The sequence below is a fragment of the Talpa europaea genome, assembly GCF_964194135.1.
Source record: "Talpa europaea genome assembly, chromosome: 6".
NCBI classification, from domain to species: domain Eukaryota; kingdom Metazoa; phylum Chordata; class Mammalia; order Eulipotyphla; family Talpidae; genus Talpa; species Talpa europaea.
Window position 1 is genome coordinate 112072974 of NC_140072.1, and position 15644 is coordinate 112088617.

Sequence of the window (15644 nt, forward strand, 5' to 3'; positions counted from 1 at the left end):
GTGTGTGTGTGTGCAGCAAAATGTTCTAATCAAATATTAAAAGGCTCAGAGGGTCTATTTTAATGTCTTCCTGGATGCCTAGCCCCTTAGTGAGTGGCTCTTCCTTTGCAAACACAGAATGAAAAGGGCAGCAATAGTGCAGTTAAATGACTTTTATTTCATTGCCCCACAGTGGCTATACTCATCTGATTTATATCTTTCTGATCTTAAAACCCTCAAATGTGTTTTATAGGAAACTATAGTATGGAACTTGGATCAATGAGATATAGAGAGTCAAATGGTAAAAGCTCAAGTGTAAGTGTGCTCTGAATGAAGTTTAGGTGTTGACTACAAAGAAGTAAATGAAGACTTCCCTTGGGATATTGATGGAAGAAAATGAAGGTGGGCTTTTCTTTCTTCAGCTATTTAATAGTATTTGCTTGCAAATATATATAAGAAAACTGAACAATAAATTAACTAATAAAGTTAAGTATTTTTTTCCCTGATTCTGTCATGTCATGTATAAAACATAAGCAATCGTAAGATGGTATGGTCTACTAGAGGCATGGCCTAAGTACAAATATATGGTATGAGTCAATGAATCAACAAATCACCAGAGTACAAGTCTTAGTTTTGCAATTAATTAACCCTATGAATTTGGGTATAGTAAGTCCATGACTCAAAACACATTTTTATTGAAATGAGATGTAAAACTTATCAGGAAAATATCTTTATCTTTTAGATAAGTGCCTTTATCTGTTACAGGATAGAGTACTAAATTCTGAAAATAGAGTTCACATTTTAACACTTCACACCACAACCCCTTTGCTTGGTAACTACTGACTGAAGCTAATAAATTTGTCAATACACTTGTCTATAGAGAATATAAAAATATTTTTAAAATACTTGAAAATTTGAAATATGCATTTTGTGAAAGTGTATACTAAATGCACAGAGAAAATTTAAAAAAAGGACTTACAGCACCATGCATTAGCTAGGTCCCCTAAAATCTCTTAAGCAATAATCTCTTATTTTGAGGATATTATTGAATATACTAACATATTTGTACTAGTAAATGAAAAAATATCTCTCAAGAACCTCAGATTTTGTGTTGTGCAGGAAGTTTAAACACCTGATTTTGTATGAACAGATCTGTGAAGATAATAAAAATTTAATGTGGAGTGAATTAATTATGAATGATAGGTCTTGTGTCAAACAAAGGAAGAAATAAGAAAGAGTAGAAGAGTTAGAAATTATAAAATTTATATTTAGTTCAGACAATGGTCTACCATAGAAGTTTATTCTGACTTTTACTTTCTTTTCTTGTGTTTTTCTTGGGAATCCATCAAGGTCACTTGTGTGTATTGTCCCTAATATAAAAATGTTACAGAGACATTATAAGCATCTGAAAGTAACACTCAGCTATTTATTTGATACTGGATATCAAGTCATTGATATAACATTAAAATCATTTCAATTTTCTTATCTTGTAAATGTTTGTTACTGCCACATAATGTATTTATTCTCTAGATGAAAAAATATATAGTATATAAAGAATATTCATAGTATATGTAGATAATACTATGTCTCCATGAAAATTTTTAATAGGAGAAATTTACCAAATGATTGCCTTTTAAGTCTTTTTTTTCCTAAATATTTGCCCATGCTTTAAACAAAATAAATATCTGAGATATATTATTATTCTTTCCATTTTTAGTTTCATAATTTTAACATCCTCAAGGTTCCAACAACTTCAGTCCTATATTTATAAGAAATTGGGATTTGTACAGAATTTACAATTTATAATATTTGGATGTAAAACAGAATCCTTGCAGAGCCAAAAGTTAGAACCGGAACATTGTCAAACATACTGGAGAGTATGAATAATGCTTAAAATTATGCAATCTTCTGCCGCCATCTGGTGGTAAAATGTGGTGTGAGCCAATTAAGATAATTCTGATATTAGATGCAAGGAAATTTTAAATTAAAATCAGTTTTCCACTTCAAGTACACATTTTCTTGTTTTCATATTCATGAACTATAATAAAAGATATACTTAATAAATTTCCTTTGTGGTTAAATTTACTGTAATGTGTTTTGGATAAGCCAATGGAATTCACATTGTCTAAAATATTGCCTCCAAACTGTCCTTTTATGAAGTTTAATAAATGTCTAAATTTTAAAATGCTGTACAATTTACCCCCTTTTTTAGGCTAAATAGATTAAACTTAAAGGAAATAGATTCAAGCAAGGATTGCAAGGATAGCAATACAATCTTCAATCTTAGTGGGTCCTTCCCTCATCTCCTTTCAAAATGTTTCTTCCCCACTGCCCAATTTCAAAGGGAAACATGAAGTCAGGAGAATATAGAAGGAATGGATGATATGGATAACACACTTTCCCTTTTCTATTTTCTGCATCTGCACTGGCCTCTCCCCCCGCCACTATATCAGTATATGTCCTGCACTGGTGCACAAGTGTGGCAGGTTCTGACCAACATGGTGGACATTGTATTGGCAGCTGTTAATGAAATCTGCAACTCCAATAGTCTGCACTAATGAGGTTTGCCATATTTGATCCTAATTACCTCAATTCCATGACAATTCCAATGAAGTTTTTTCTGTACTCCTGAGTTCCCTCTATGGGGTGCACCAGAACTACCTAATCAATTGAGTGTTAACCGTAGGTGAGTGAGACTTCAGGATCAGTACTCAGTACCATCTTTAGAGACACCATCTTGAGACATGCCAGTGCTGAACTTCTGTCTGATGATAATATGGACTACACTGGATGTGGGTTTCACTTCCCCGTGATGTGTGAGTAAAGAGAGTTCTGGGTTGCCGTCAAAGATTTTCCCAAACTTACACCATTATCAAAAACTGATTCAACATAATTGTGTTGACTGTTTCTGGAATTTAGTCTGTTCCATTCATCTATGTGCATCTCCATTTGCCAATATCACACAATTTTTTATTATGACAGCTTTATTCTTATTTATTCTTAAAATTGGGTAATGTGTTTCTTCAAACATTGTTCTATTCTAAGATTATTGTTGTTAGTCTAGTTCCTTTATATTTCCATGCATAATTCTGATTCAGTTTCTGCAAAAAATTCTTACTGAAAATTGGGTATATGTTGCATTAATTCTAAGGAAAAGTTTGGGAAAACCTGATATTAATATTTTGAGTCTTCCATGTATTTTTTTGTTTATGTAGACCTTCTAAGGTATATGAAATATATGATTTTGTACTTTTTGAGTTATTTTGAATGAAATATATGTGTGTATACACACATATATTTCTGTAAATTATGATTTCCAAATGTTCATGCTTGGATATAGAAATATGATTAATTTTTGTATGCTTCCATATTTTCTAGCCTTATTGAATTCAATTCATTAGTTCTTGGAAGGTTTTTAATATATTCTTGGAATTTTCCGCATAGAAAATCATGTCTTCAGTGAATATGAGCAGATTTATTTCTCATTATAATCTCTATTTTTAAAATTTATCTATCTTGTCTATTGTCTTAGATTTATAGTTGGTATCATTTTTTAAAATGAAGTAGCATTGCATTGTAACATTATATATGATTTCAGGTGTTCATTGTTGAGAATCAACATGTGTATACACTATCTTAAATTCAATCTTAACAGTACAAATCTAACTTTCTCCACAACATTGTACCCTTTCCCCCTCTGTGTCACTTTCCATCTGGTAACCACTAATTAATCTTAGTTTAAAAGTTTATTTTTGTTTTATCAGTTCTTATCTTTTAAACTATTTCTTTTCAATTTAAGTAATATTGTACGCATTGTGTTAAATAGAAGTAGTGAGACTGTGTATACTTGTATTTCCCCCAATCTTAGGGGAATGCATTTGGTCTTTCATCATTAAATATGGTATTTGCTATAAATACATTAAGGATAATTTTTTAAAGTTCATTTAAAAAACCAACTTTAATACAGTAATCATGGATCAGGATATAAACTGTACTGTATGCATGACAGAGTGAATAAAATCTAAGAAGGAAGCTAGAGGAGCAACCTGATTGGAAGTATATACTGAAGATTTTATGGAAAATTTCCCCTTTTTTAGGCTACTTCAGTAATAAGAATAAGTAATTATTTAGAAAATTGTATTTATTGAACAAATAAGGACAACATTTACCTATGAAATACTGACAACACAATTATTGCAATATTATTCTTACTCTATTGGTCAGTATGCCAATGAAAGGGAAATAGATCAATTCTAACTATATATTCAGGAGTCAAGGAAATTTACGAAAAGATAGGTTAGTATACCATATACTTTACTGGTAGCCCTCAATGGCATATGATGTCCCAGAGAAATGCTCTCTGTCCAGAAGCAGAATGTAGTCATCTCTGAAGTGATTAGACATCTCCCATTCCTCAGAGTATAACCATTCTGGTTAACTAGTGGCATAAAACTTTGGGGGTGGCTGAAAGGAAGATTTATACTACATATTTATGGCAGTGTGTTAGAGACCTTACATTAAGTGATTCAGCTTCCACTCCATTAAAGAGATTCCATGAATGAACGTAGGGCTAAGATTTCAGCCAGAAGCCATCCAATAATGCTATGAATTGCTAATCACAATATTGTAGTGGCAGCCAAAAGTGAGAGCGATAATATACTGTCTATTGTCCATATTGACAAATGAGAAAAAATAACTTGGTAGATGGAATCCTACCAAGGAGGAAGGAGAAGCCACTGATTTCAGCAGTTGCAAATATAGTAACGTGAGAAGACTTAAGTATTAAGTAGCTTCCTTGTGAATTGAGAAAATACTGTACAAATATATACCATTTAATTTGACAACTTAGATGAAATGAACCAATTCCTTGAAAAACAAAATCATCCACAACTCACCCAACATAAATAGAAAACTCAAATAACTTACAACTGCTACAAAAATTAAAATGGTAATTTAAACAGCTGAGCTCCCTTCCCTGCAAAATCTCTAGAACCAGATGTTAAAAAAAAAAAAAAATTAACACCATTACAATCACTCTGGAAAGTAGAAAAAGAAGGAAAACTTTGAATTTCATTTTATGAAGCTAGTTTTGCACTCACAACAAAACCAGAGAAATACTACTACAAAAACCAATATTCCTCATGAATATGAACACAAGAAACTCCTTAAAATATTAGTGATATAATTCAGCAATATATGAAAAGAACTATACAGCTGTTCTCATAGGGTTTATTCAATGAACAAGGGTTGGCTCAATATTTGGGAATCAAATAATATAATTTTCCATGTTAACAGACTAACACAGAAAAACTGCAAGGTCATGCCAATAGATGAGTCATGAATTAAAAAAACAAAACTATAAAAGCTAAAAATTCTAAATATAAAATTTTTAGAGAAATAGGAGAAAACTGGGCCTTCCCAGTGGCGCAGGCAATTGAGCACAATGCTGTGAAGCTGTCCGCAGCCTCGACAATGACAGTGCTGGCTCGATCCCTGCCAGCTGTGGAGCAACCCACATGGCAGGGAGAACCTCTCTTGTCTCGCCTGCTGCTCCCTCAGCAGCTTATTTCAGTCAGTCTGCCTGTTCTATTCCCTGCTCTGTCTCTGGTGAATCCTCTCGCCCTTCTGCACATCTGGCCTGTACCCTGGTTCTTGTATAAATAAGTAAATCTTTAAAAAAACAGAATATCTTGGCAAAATTATTAGACTTGATACTAGAGAATAATTCATTAGAAATAAAATATAAAAATGACAAATTTGACTTCATCAAAGTTAAAACTATTTTCCTTACAAAAGAATGTTAGAAGCTGTAGTTGGTTTTTTGCACATTGGTATCCAACCAAAAGCAGTATCTAGAATATATAAACAATTCTCAAAATTCACCACTAAAAGCAAAGATCCAATTAGAAAATGAGCAAGAGACATCAAGAGACAAAAACACACTTTTTTACCAATCCACTATAGAGGTGATAAGGAACAAAAACAACCTTCAGTTTTCTAGCACCATTTATTTGTTATTGTGATGTGCACACTATCCCATTGCTTCTTTGGGGGTTCCCTTTGTACACTTTCTAGTTCTGCCATTTCTGTCAATATTTCTTATCCTGTGAACATTTTGATGTGACAGAAAAATTTAATAACCTTACTTTTTATGTAACAGTGTCCTCTTTTTACCACTTTGAGTAACTACACTTTTTTTTTTTAAAGATTTAATTTTTTTTTTTTTTTTTTATTTATACAAGAGCCGGAGTACAGGCCAGATGTGCGGGAGGGTGAGAGGACTCACCAGCCACAGAGTGGGGAACAGAATAGGCAGACTGATGAAATATACTGCTGAGGAGAGCAGTGGGAGAGACAGGAGAGGTCTGCTTGTCATGTGGGAACCTCCCTGGCCTGCAGGGATGGAACCCACACTGCAGAGGCTACAGACAGAGGCTGCGCTCAACAGCCTGCGCCACCAAGGAGGCCCTGAGTAACTACACATCTTGAACTAAATATGATGTCTGGGATTTAATTCTAATTTCAAACACCACCTGAAACCTGAACTAATTTCTCTCCCTGAGAAACTCAGGTCTCCTCCCCCTCCATGAAACTTCTACTGAACACCGCCATTGAAAAGAAGCTATATTCTTGTAGCTTTCATTTGGTAAATCATCAACATGTCTTAAATTAGGATCTAATTATATAAAAGTATGAACAAACATGTATCTTTTGTGTAACTGTTGGGTAAATGTTTTTCAGGCTTTTCTGCCCTCCCACAGTTAGGATTGCCCTGCTTGATGGGACAGCTGCAGTTGTTACACTGTTGTAAGCTGTGTTGTTTAGTCTGTGGGCCATGGCTTAGTATTGAGATGCCAAGAGAAGTAGAGGCAGGAGAAAGAATAGGAGAGAGAAGGAGAAAGAGCATAAGAGAGAGAGAGAAGCCCAGAGTGAAGACTTGCTGGGGGCTTGGAGGCTTTCGGGCCTCCTGGTCCCCCGGTACCCCTGAATGCTGTGTACCTGGTTGCTGTGCTACATGTAAAAGCTAAATAAAAGCCTGAGAAAGCCACTGAGGGCTCCACCAGGACTCTCCTTTACCCGGTATGCTCTGCTCAGATAATAGACAACCTTGTCAGTGCTTATGCTGCCCCTACAGTAACCTATGAATTTATTGTTATTTAAGACCAAATCTTATATTTATTTTTTATTTCTAATATATCCTTGAACATTAGGTATCAAATAAAGTATTTGATTATTTACTAGTTTTTGGAGTGAACGTAAATGTATCTTAGATGAGATTCCCACAAACACTACCAATTAGGTGCTTGACATCCATCCATCTTATTTTTTGACAAATTCAGTACACTCTGAACACTTACCAGAGATATAAGCTGTAGTTTCAAATATAGGACTTCCTCTTCTAATGCCAGTAATGGAGTTCCAGTTCTCGTGCCTTTAATAAAACAATTATTCAGAGTTAGTGCCTCTTCATTCCATGACATCTCAAACATACAAAAGTCAAAATATGCTCATGTCTACAGAAAAAAAAATATAAAGGATGTAGTAATTACAAAGTAATTGTACGAGGGTGAAAGAACATTTAAGTCATTAATAATGCCTCAGAGTGGATTAGAGGAGGGATAGCACAATTGGATAGTATCTGCATTTAGGAGAAAGAAGATAATTGATATTATTTGTTACTAATAGTTTATAATGATATTTTTTAAGACTCAGAATTGAGTATGTTATTGAAAAATTTGAAACTGAAGTAACTCAGTAAAAGTTTCCTAGGAGTGTAACACTTATATTCCTAGACCTACAAAATAAACATCTGATCAAAAGAAAGACTTGTCTAGTGGGTGAGATTTCATATAGGTTCTTAATTTGGGGAATTATTTGTTTATCTTTAAATAATGCAGAGACTTTTATTTAAACTGGACTACATTGGGACTCCCTGGTGGCACAAGGAGTTAAGATGCAACCTATGAAGCTATCTGCAGCCCCTGTCAGGGAAGTACCCACATGGTGCAACAGACCTCTCCTGTCTTGCCCGCTGCTCAGCAGTGTATTTAAGTCAATCTGCCTGTTCTGTTCCCCGCTCTATCTCTGGTGAATCCTCTCACCCCCCATACCTCTGGCCTATACCTCAGTTCTTATATGCATAAATAAATCTTTAAAAAATAATAAAAATAGACTGCATTGGTAACTAGTGAATATTATTTTATAATAAATTTTTGATTTTTAAAAGCAGACATCAACTATACAGCAATTAGGCTTGAAACATAATTTCAGTAAAAGTTCAGATGTAGTGAAAGTTCTAGGTGAGTTTTCTTCCTGCCTCCCTGCCTCCCTCCCTCTCTCCTTATCTTGCTCTTACAAAAACAGTTAACTGTTAACCTACAGTTTATACACTCACACACACACACACACACAGTTTATATATACACACACACATAAATATCCATTTTTATTTTCAATTAGTCTGCTTACAATTACTATTCATTTTATGTAGTTAAGCAAATATAATAAAGTGTCACCTACTAACTAAATCAATTTTATAAGGTAATTGATTTTTCTGTATTACTTGTGCTTTCTTACATTTTGACAGAGGCTGATTTTTTACTTTCATTTCTTTTCTCATTTTCATATTATTGATTAAGATTGCTGGAAACATTGGAATTGTTGTGTCTGTTGTTTTATGGTACTAATTAATTTGATTTATGCATGGATTACACTTTGAGTAATTATGTTATGACAAAGCAACACTAATGTAAATAAATCACTTTACTTGAATACACTACTTTTGGTGGCGATATTAAGTAAATCTCTAATTCCACAAGAAATATTTGTGATTAGGGCAAAATCAATACCATAATTTTTCACTTTCTTTTACACCACAATATATTTTACTGTTTTACATAGCTGTTAATCAACATCAGACTGAGAAAAAATTAGACATGATGCTAGACCCCAATTTTATTTTATTTTTATTATTTTTTAAAGTTTTATTTTTATTTATTTTTGCATAGAAGAATTGGGGTGTAGGCCAGAGGTACGGGGATTCACCAGAGGATTCACCAGAGACAGTGGGGAGCAGAACAGGCAGATCTACAGAAATACACTGCTGAGGGGTGCAGCAGATGAGTCAGGAGAGGTCTGCTGTGCCATGTGGGTAGCTCCATGGCCAGGGATCGAACTCCTGCTACAGTGTCTGGTGATAGCCTGACAGTGCTCAGACTTTAACCCCTGTGGCACCAGGGAGTCCCTAAACCCCAATTTTAACATTTTAGTCAGTTGCTCCAAAAAAGAGTGAACATTTGCTTTAGTATCAGGTGAATGGACCTTGGATTTTGGGAAAGGAATCTTGAAAAACATTTTAAAATATGTGTAAAATGTAATAAACAAGGAAACTAGAAATGACTAAAATGATTGTAAAAACACTAGTAGTGGCACTATGTAACCATAGCAGTAAAATGCCAAATGCTGAGAATAGCAAATATTTCCTTAACAACACACCGTTACAGTTGAAAAGAAGGATGATATGATGTGAATAGTGAGAGAAGAAAGGACAGTTTTTTTTTTTTTTAAGATTTATTTTTATTTATACAAGAACCGAGGTATAGGCCAGATGAGCGGGAGGGTGAGAGGATTCACCAGAGACAGAGTGGGGAGCAGAACAGGCAGGTTGACTGAAATACACTGCTGAGGGGAGCAGCAGGCGAGACAGGGGTGGTCTGCCTCACCATGTGGGTTGCTCCACAGCTGGCAGGGATCGAACTGGCACTGTAGAGGTTGTAGACAGCTTCACAGCACTGCACTCACAGCACTGCACTGCACTTCACAGCACTTGACTGCACTTGACTGCACTTCACAGCACTGCACTGTAGACAGCTTCACAGCACTGCACTCAACCGCCTGAGCCCACCAGGGAGGCCCAGGACACTTTCTTTTTGTTCAATAACTATATTTTGGTTTTCAGGATGGGAAATGCTCTTGTCACATAAAGTTTGTAGACAAATTATCAACTTCTTAAGTAAAGGGATATAAACAACAATGTGTATAATATATTACACTTCCGAAGATTCAGCTTGGGGTCTGTTTTTGTTACATAGATTCTGACATGCTACCATATAAAACTACCCCATTACTAATGCCCTGGGCAGATGAATCCAAAGCTAATACTTCTTTTTTCCCCCATACTAAAATATTTGTTTTATTTTTTCTTTATTGAAAAACAAAGTCTTAAGCAACAACAAAACTAAAAGATTAAAGTGGGATCTCTAGTACTTGCTTTTCACTCCCTTGGCTGAGAGGATTAATGATGCGTCCATGTTTATCTGGTGGTCTCATAGCCCTCCAAGCATTTTTTTCCCCCACCACCATCCATTTGTCCCCCACCATTTTTCCCACCATCTTTGTCCATTTAAACCTCAGGGTTTGGGGGATGTTTACTGTTTTTCAATTGTTGAATCTTCTGTAATATGAATAAACAATATTTGTTTTTTATCATTCTCACTTGTTTAGCGGCATATAATTCTTTCAAATTCCCTCCATTTTGTGGAAAATGGCACATGCCATCCTTTCTTGTGGCTTTGTAATATTCCATGGTATGTATTTACCTCATCTTTTTCTAAGTCCATCCATTGAAGGGGATTTCGGATGCTTCCATATCCTAGCTCTTGCAAGTAATGCTCCTGGAAATATTGTAGAACATATACTTTTTTTTATTTTCTTTTTTTGCATAGAAGATTCTGTGGATATATGCACAAGTAGGATTGCCAATTTGTATAGTATTCCCCTTGTAAGTTCTTTAAGGTAAATCCAGTTTGCTTTCTCCATAATGACTTCATTAGTTCACATTCTTACCGCCATTGTAATAGGAGTCCCTTTTTTCCTGCATCCTCTCCAAGACTCGTCATTGGGGGGTCTATTAAATATGTAGCATTCTCACTGGTCTGATATGATATCTCATTATAGTTTTAATCTGAATTTCTATTTTTAGAAGTGATGATGAATTTTTTTTTTTTTTGGCATTCTGGATATCCTCCATGCTGGATATCCTCCATGCTCTGTTTATATCTACTGCCCATTTGTTAATTGATGCCCCTAATGCAACTCAAATTCCTAATTACATTTCCTTCTACCATTATATCAGCTCAGATTGGTGAAGATTTGAACAACTGCATGTCTCCCACATACCTGGAATTATAAATACTTCACCTACAACCAGTAATGGGCTCCTCATTTGTAAGCATCTAACTAACAATGATCTAGCTCCAAATTTGTGAGTTAGAGTCTGCTTTCCTGCAACTCTTCTGGCATGGACTCTACTGCAATAAGTTTCCTGGGGAGCAGATTATGAGATGGAGATTTATGTAGGAAATTAATGGGGAGTCTTCTCAAAGAGAACACTTAATGAAGGAAACAGGATTTGGAAGTCAGAAAAGTTGAACTGTTTTGAAATCATAATAAAATTTCAGTCACTGTAGGGGATTACTTGTAAGTTATTCTAAGGGAGTAAATTACATACAGGGAGTCACTATAAGTTACAGAAAAGTGTTGGGATATTGAACAATCACTGGATTCAGTCTACCCCAGGCAGTGCATAAATTTGGACAAACTTGTTCCATTTTGTAAAAAGAGAACTCAGCAGACAGCTCTTAGTTCAACAACTCCAACAGCTGGACAATGAGTTCTTCCTAAAAAAAAAAAAAAAAAAAGAATTGGAGCAGCACACCACACCATATCAAAATAAAGAGTAAATGGTTGAACAGTTTTTTTTTTTTCAGTTATGTAGTAAATCTCTGAAAATTTAATGCTGCTTATCAGACACATGTATTACATGAGGGTTGCAGTACTCCATGAAGATTGGGTATCATGGCTCATGGTAGCTACTAAATTGCTTTTTTGAACTGTTAAAAGAAATGGACTACTTCATTTTTTCCAAGGGAAAAAAGATCACTTTTTTGATTAATATCGCCACCTTTCTCTGAGAGGTCTTGCAAATGTAATCACACAAAGGTTTGCTTTGATTTGTTAAGTCCCAGGAAAAGTGTATCTTTGGGTCAGTTATGTGGCAAGAACAATTCAGACTACATTGAAATTATCTTCTGAAAATAAAAATGAAGACCTGAACTACCTTCAATGATTTTAGGGTTACAGACTGAAAGAAAGATTGTCCTCCAAAACATTATGAATATTGTTTAGTAGTGTTTAGTTTGCTTTCTCAGGTAATTTTATTTAAGAACTATAAATGGAATTCACTGAAGTGCCGTGGTAGGAAACTAAATATGATAATGATGGAATGCTAGAATTCTACAACATGTTGAAAATGGTTTCCATTAATATATGTTTCGAAGAAGTATGCAAGCCATATTATCTTTGCAAATACCAGTATTTTTCCTTCCAGTTAAAAGGTTCAAGAATAGGTTGTGTAATGTATATTACTAATCAATAAATATAAAAAAATGCTTATTGATGCCTTTGCTCATAAGAAAGTGTATTCCCATGTTCAAATAAAATGAATGAAATTATGAGCATGTTTGATAATTAAATATTTCTACCTATCAAATAGGAGTTTTTATGTATTGTTATATAATAAAAATGTTTGATTATATTTCTGGAAAAGCACACACATATGCAATGAAGTAATACTACACATTTACCAGAATTGCTATCATTAAAACCTGACAATATGGCAACCACTGCAGCATGAGTTCAATCCCCGGCCAGGGAGGTGACTGCAACAGACCTCTCTTGTCTCTCTGCTGCTCCCCTCAGCAGTGTATTGCAGTATTTACTGCACCCTCTCCTTCTGATACCTCAATCCTGTCATCATATTTCTAGGGTTTATTTTGGCTTAGTTTTGTCTGTTCCTTTGTTTCTTTATATGTGACATGTGAGTGAAATCATTTGATATGTGTACTTTGGTGGGAAGTGTGGCATGGAAACATACATCTGATGAAGCATTAACCTATATCCCTAAATTGTAAACTAAGGGTACCTAAATAAAAATAATATGATTTTAATAAACACAAAGATATTCCTTCAAAAAATAAATCAAAATTATAAATATGTATATATGAATACATTTACACATGTGAAAACCTTAAAGAAAACTCTAGTAAATTTCCCATTTTGGAAATTACTCAGCCTATAATTTTTATAAATAACAGAGCAAATTTAAAATAAAAGCATTAGAATAAAAATCATTTCCATTTCAACTAATCAAACACAAATAACAAGGTGAAAATCTTTGCAATTAATTTTATAATCATATATCCCAAATAGCACAGAGTTAACATTATGATATAATATGCAATAGTATAGAGTCATCTTATATTTGTGCTTTCAGACAAGTAATATTAGAAAAAAAAAACAGTAACAAACTAACACAGTGGTATACTAAAAGAATGATTTATTTAACTAAATATTACTTTATTATAGGTAATAAACAAAGTTAAATTATATAATTATAGAAATAATCCATTAGAAATATGTATAATAAATCTATAATAATAAATTATGACATTCTTCTTGATAGAGGTTGAAAAATAAGTCAGTATAATTCAACTTTTATTCTCCAAAAAATTTTTAACAATAAATAAGAAACACTGCTTATTTTGATATATACTATGTAATTGATAGATCATTTGTATCACTAAAAGTATTTCTATTAGAATAAAAATTTTATCAAAAGTAACAATGTAATTTATATATATTGAAATATATTTAAGAGAATCATTTCTTTCTCAAAATGTGAAAATTATATACACATAATAAAATAGTGGACATTTTCAATGAAATTATTTTCATTATAATATTACTTTAGTATGTAGAAAATTTTAAAATACTTGTAAAGTGTTTATTCCAGACTCCTAGAAATGCAAAATCCAAATGAATTTAATACAAAGACACAAAATGTAAAATATTGCCATTATTTTTTTGTGATTCGATGAAACAAAACATCTTCCACCATATGAGCATGGCAGCGGACACCACTGACAAAGGTCCTAAAATTTTAACATCTATGCAAATACATGCCCAAACTGTCTGAATAATTCATTATTATCTCCCACCATTTCCAATTTTTTTAAACATCATTGATATGCAACTTCTTACTTTCTTTTCATGTGCTGGCAAATCCCATTGAATTTTTTTTCAATAACTTAATTGATAATACACTTGTTATTAGAAAATTGCCTTTTAATTTTGAGTTGTTACTGAAAGTATCTTTCCATGCAGTTATATAGAACATTTAGATAAAATTTAAGACAATTCAGCAGTGGACAAGAACTCTTGCTGCCATGTTGAAATTCAGATATTCATCTAACTAAAAATCTTTATACATTACAAATTAGTAAACATTAATTAATCCTTTATAAATAACACATTAAGCATTAACTACTTCCTGTGTAACCTTCACCTGCATCACTAATCTATATTCACAGATGTTATTGACAATACTTCTCGAAACACAACAAAACCAACAGGAAGCCATGATATTAAGAGAGCTCAGATGGCACAAATATGTCAGGATGTAAACATTTGTGGGGGGGAGAGAAGGAGGGATTATGTCAAAACAAGGGGGGGATTGTATGGGGGCTAAACCAAGATGAAAATGCATACATTGTGCAAAAAATGAAAAATAATATAAAAATATATAAAAGAAAAAATTTCAAAAGAAAAGATACAAATATTTGTTTTTCCAAGTGCTTACTTTCTCAATCTACCATTTATGTGGTAAAAATCAAAACTGTCAGATACTTGATGACAAGTGTTCCATGCCAAATTAAGTCTATTTATTTCAATTTTCATTGAACAATGCCACAAAAAGGATGCATATTGTGTTTTGCTAACCCACAACTTCAAATTTCTTGGAACAAGTTAGAGGAAGAAAACATATGGGAATTTACTTTCATTGCCTTGGGAAGAATCAAATTCCTTTTTTATAAATTGAAGCTAATAGTGGTCACTATGCAGTGTCATTTGAAACCATTAGGACTGTCTTATATGACTCTAGAGTACAGTATATTTTAAAACATTGAATCGGTAGTCTTAATATTTTATGAAAATGTGATTTTATAAGTTGTAAGTTATGAGTTTTCATAAGATATGAAAAGACCTTAGAGGTGCATAATAGTGAATGGTTGTTCATGAAAAATTACATGTTTGTAAATGTATCAGTAGAGGAAGGAAAGGAAGAAAATAAGAGGAAAACCTCAAGATTATTAGTTGGAAATGTAAGTAATAATCCTACAGTTCCATCAGGTAAGTCATTTTGCTTCTCTGGAGCATAGTTTCCTCATCTGTCACTGTTAAGGAGCTTGGATTGGGAACTTCTAAAAAAAACAAGTTCTGAAATTCTGTTTAGCACTCTGATACTAATTTCATCATATTTGTATGGCAAATTTTGTTGCACACTTATTTCATGCTACTTTTACCTTTGTACCCCACAGGATGGATTACCAGCAATGTTCTTTCCAATAAATGTTTAACCATCTAGACAACAGTAACTTTTCTTTATTTATGGCTTACATATATGAAATTTATAGTATTTATTATGATTTTTATGTTTCTACTCAGTTTATTTGTCTTGGTCTCATAGTGCAAATCAGAGATCATTTATTATTTATTTTCATGACTTTCCTTTCTGCATCATTCCTAACCCAACAACTAACAAGGTC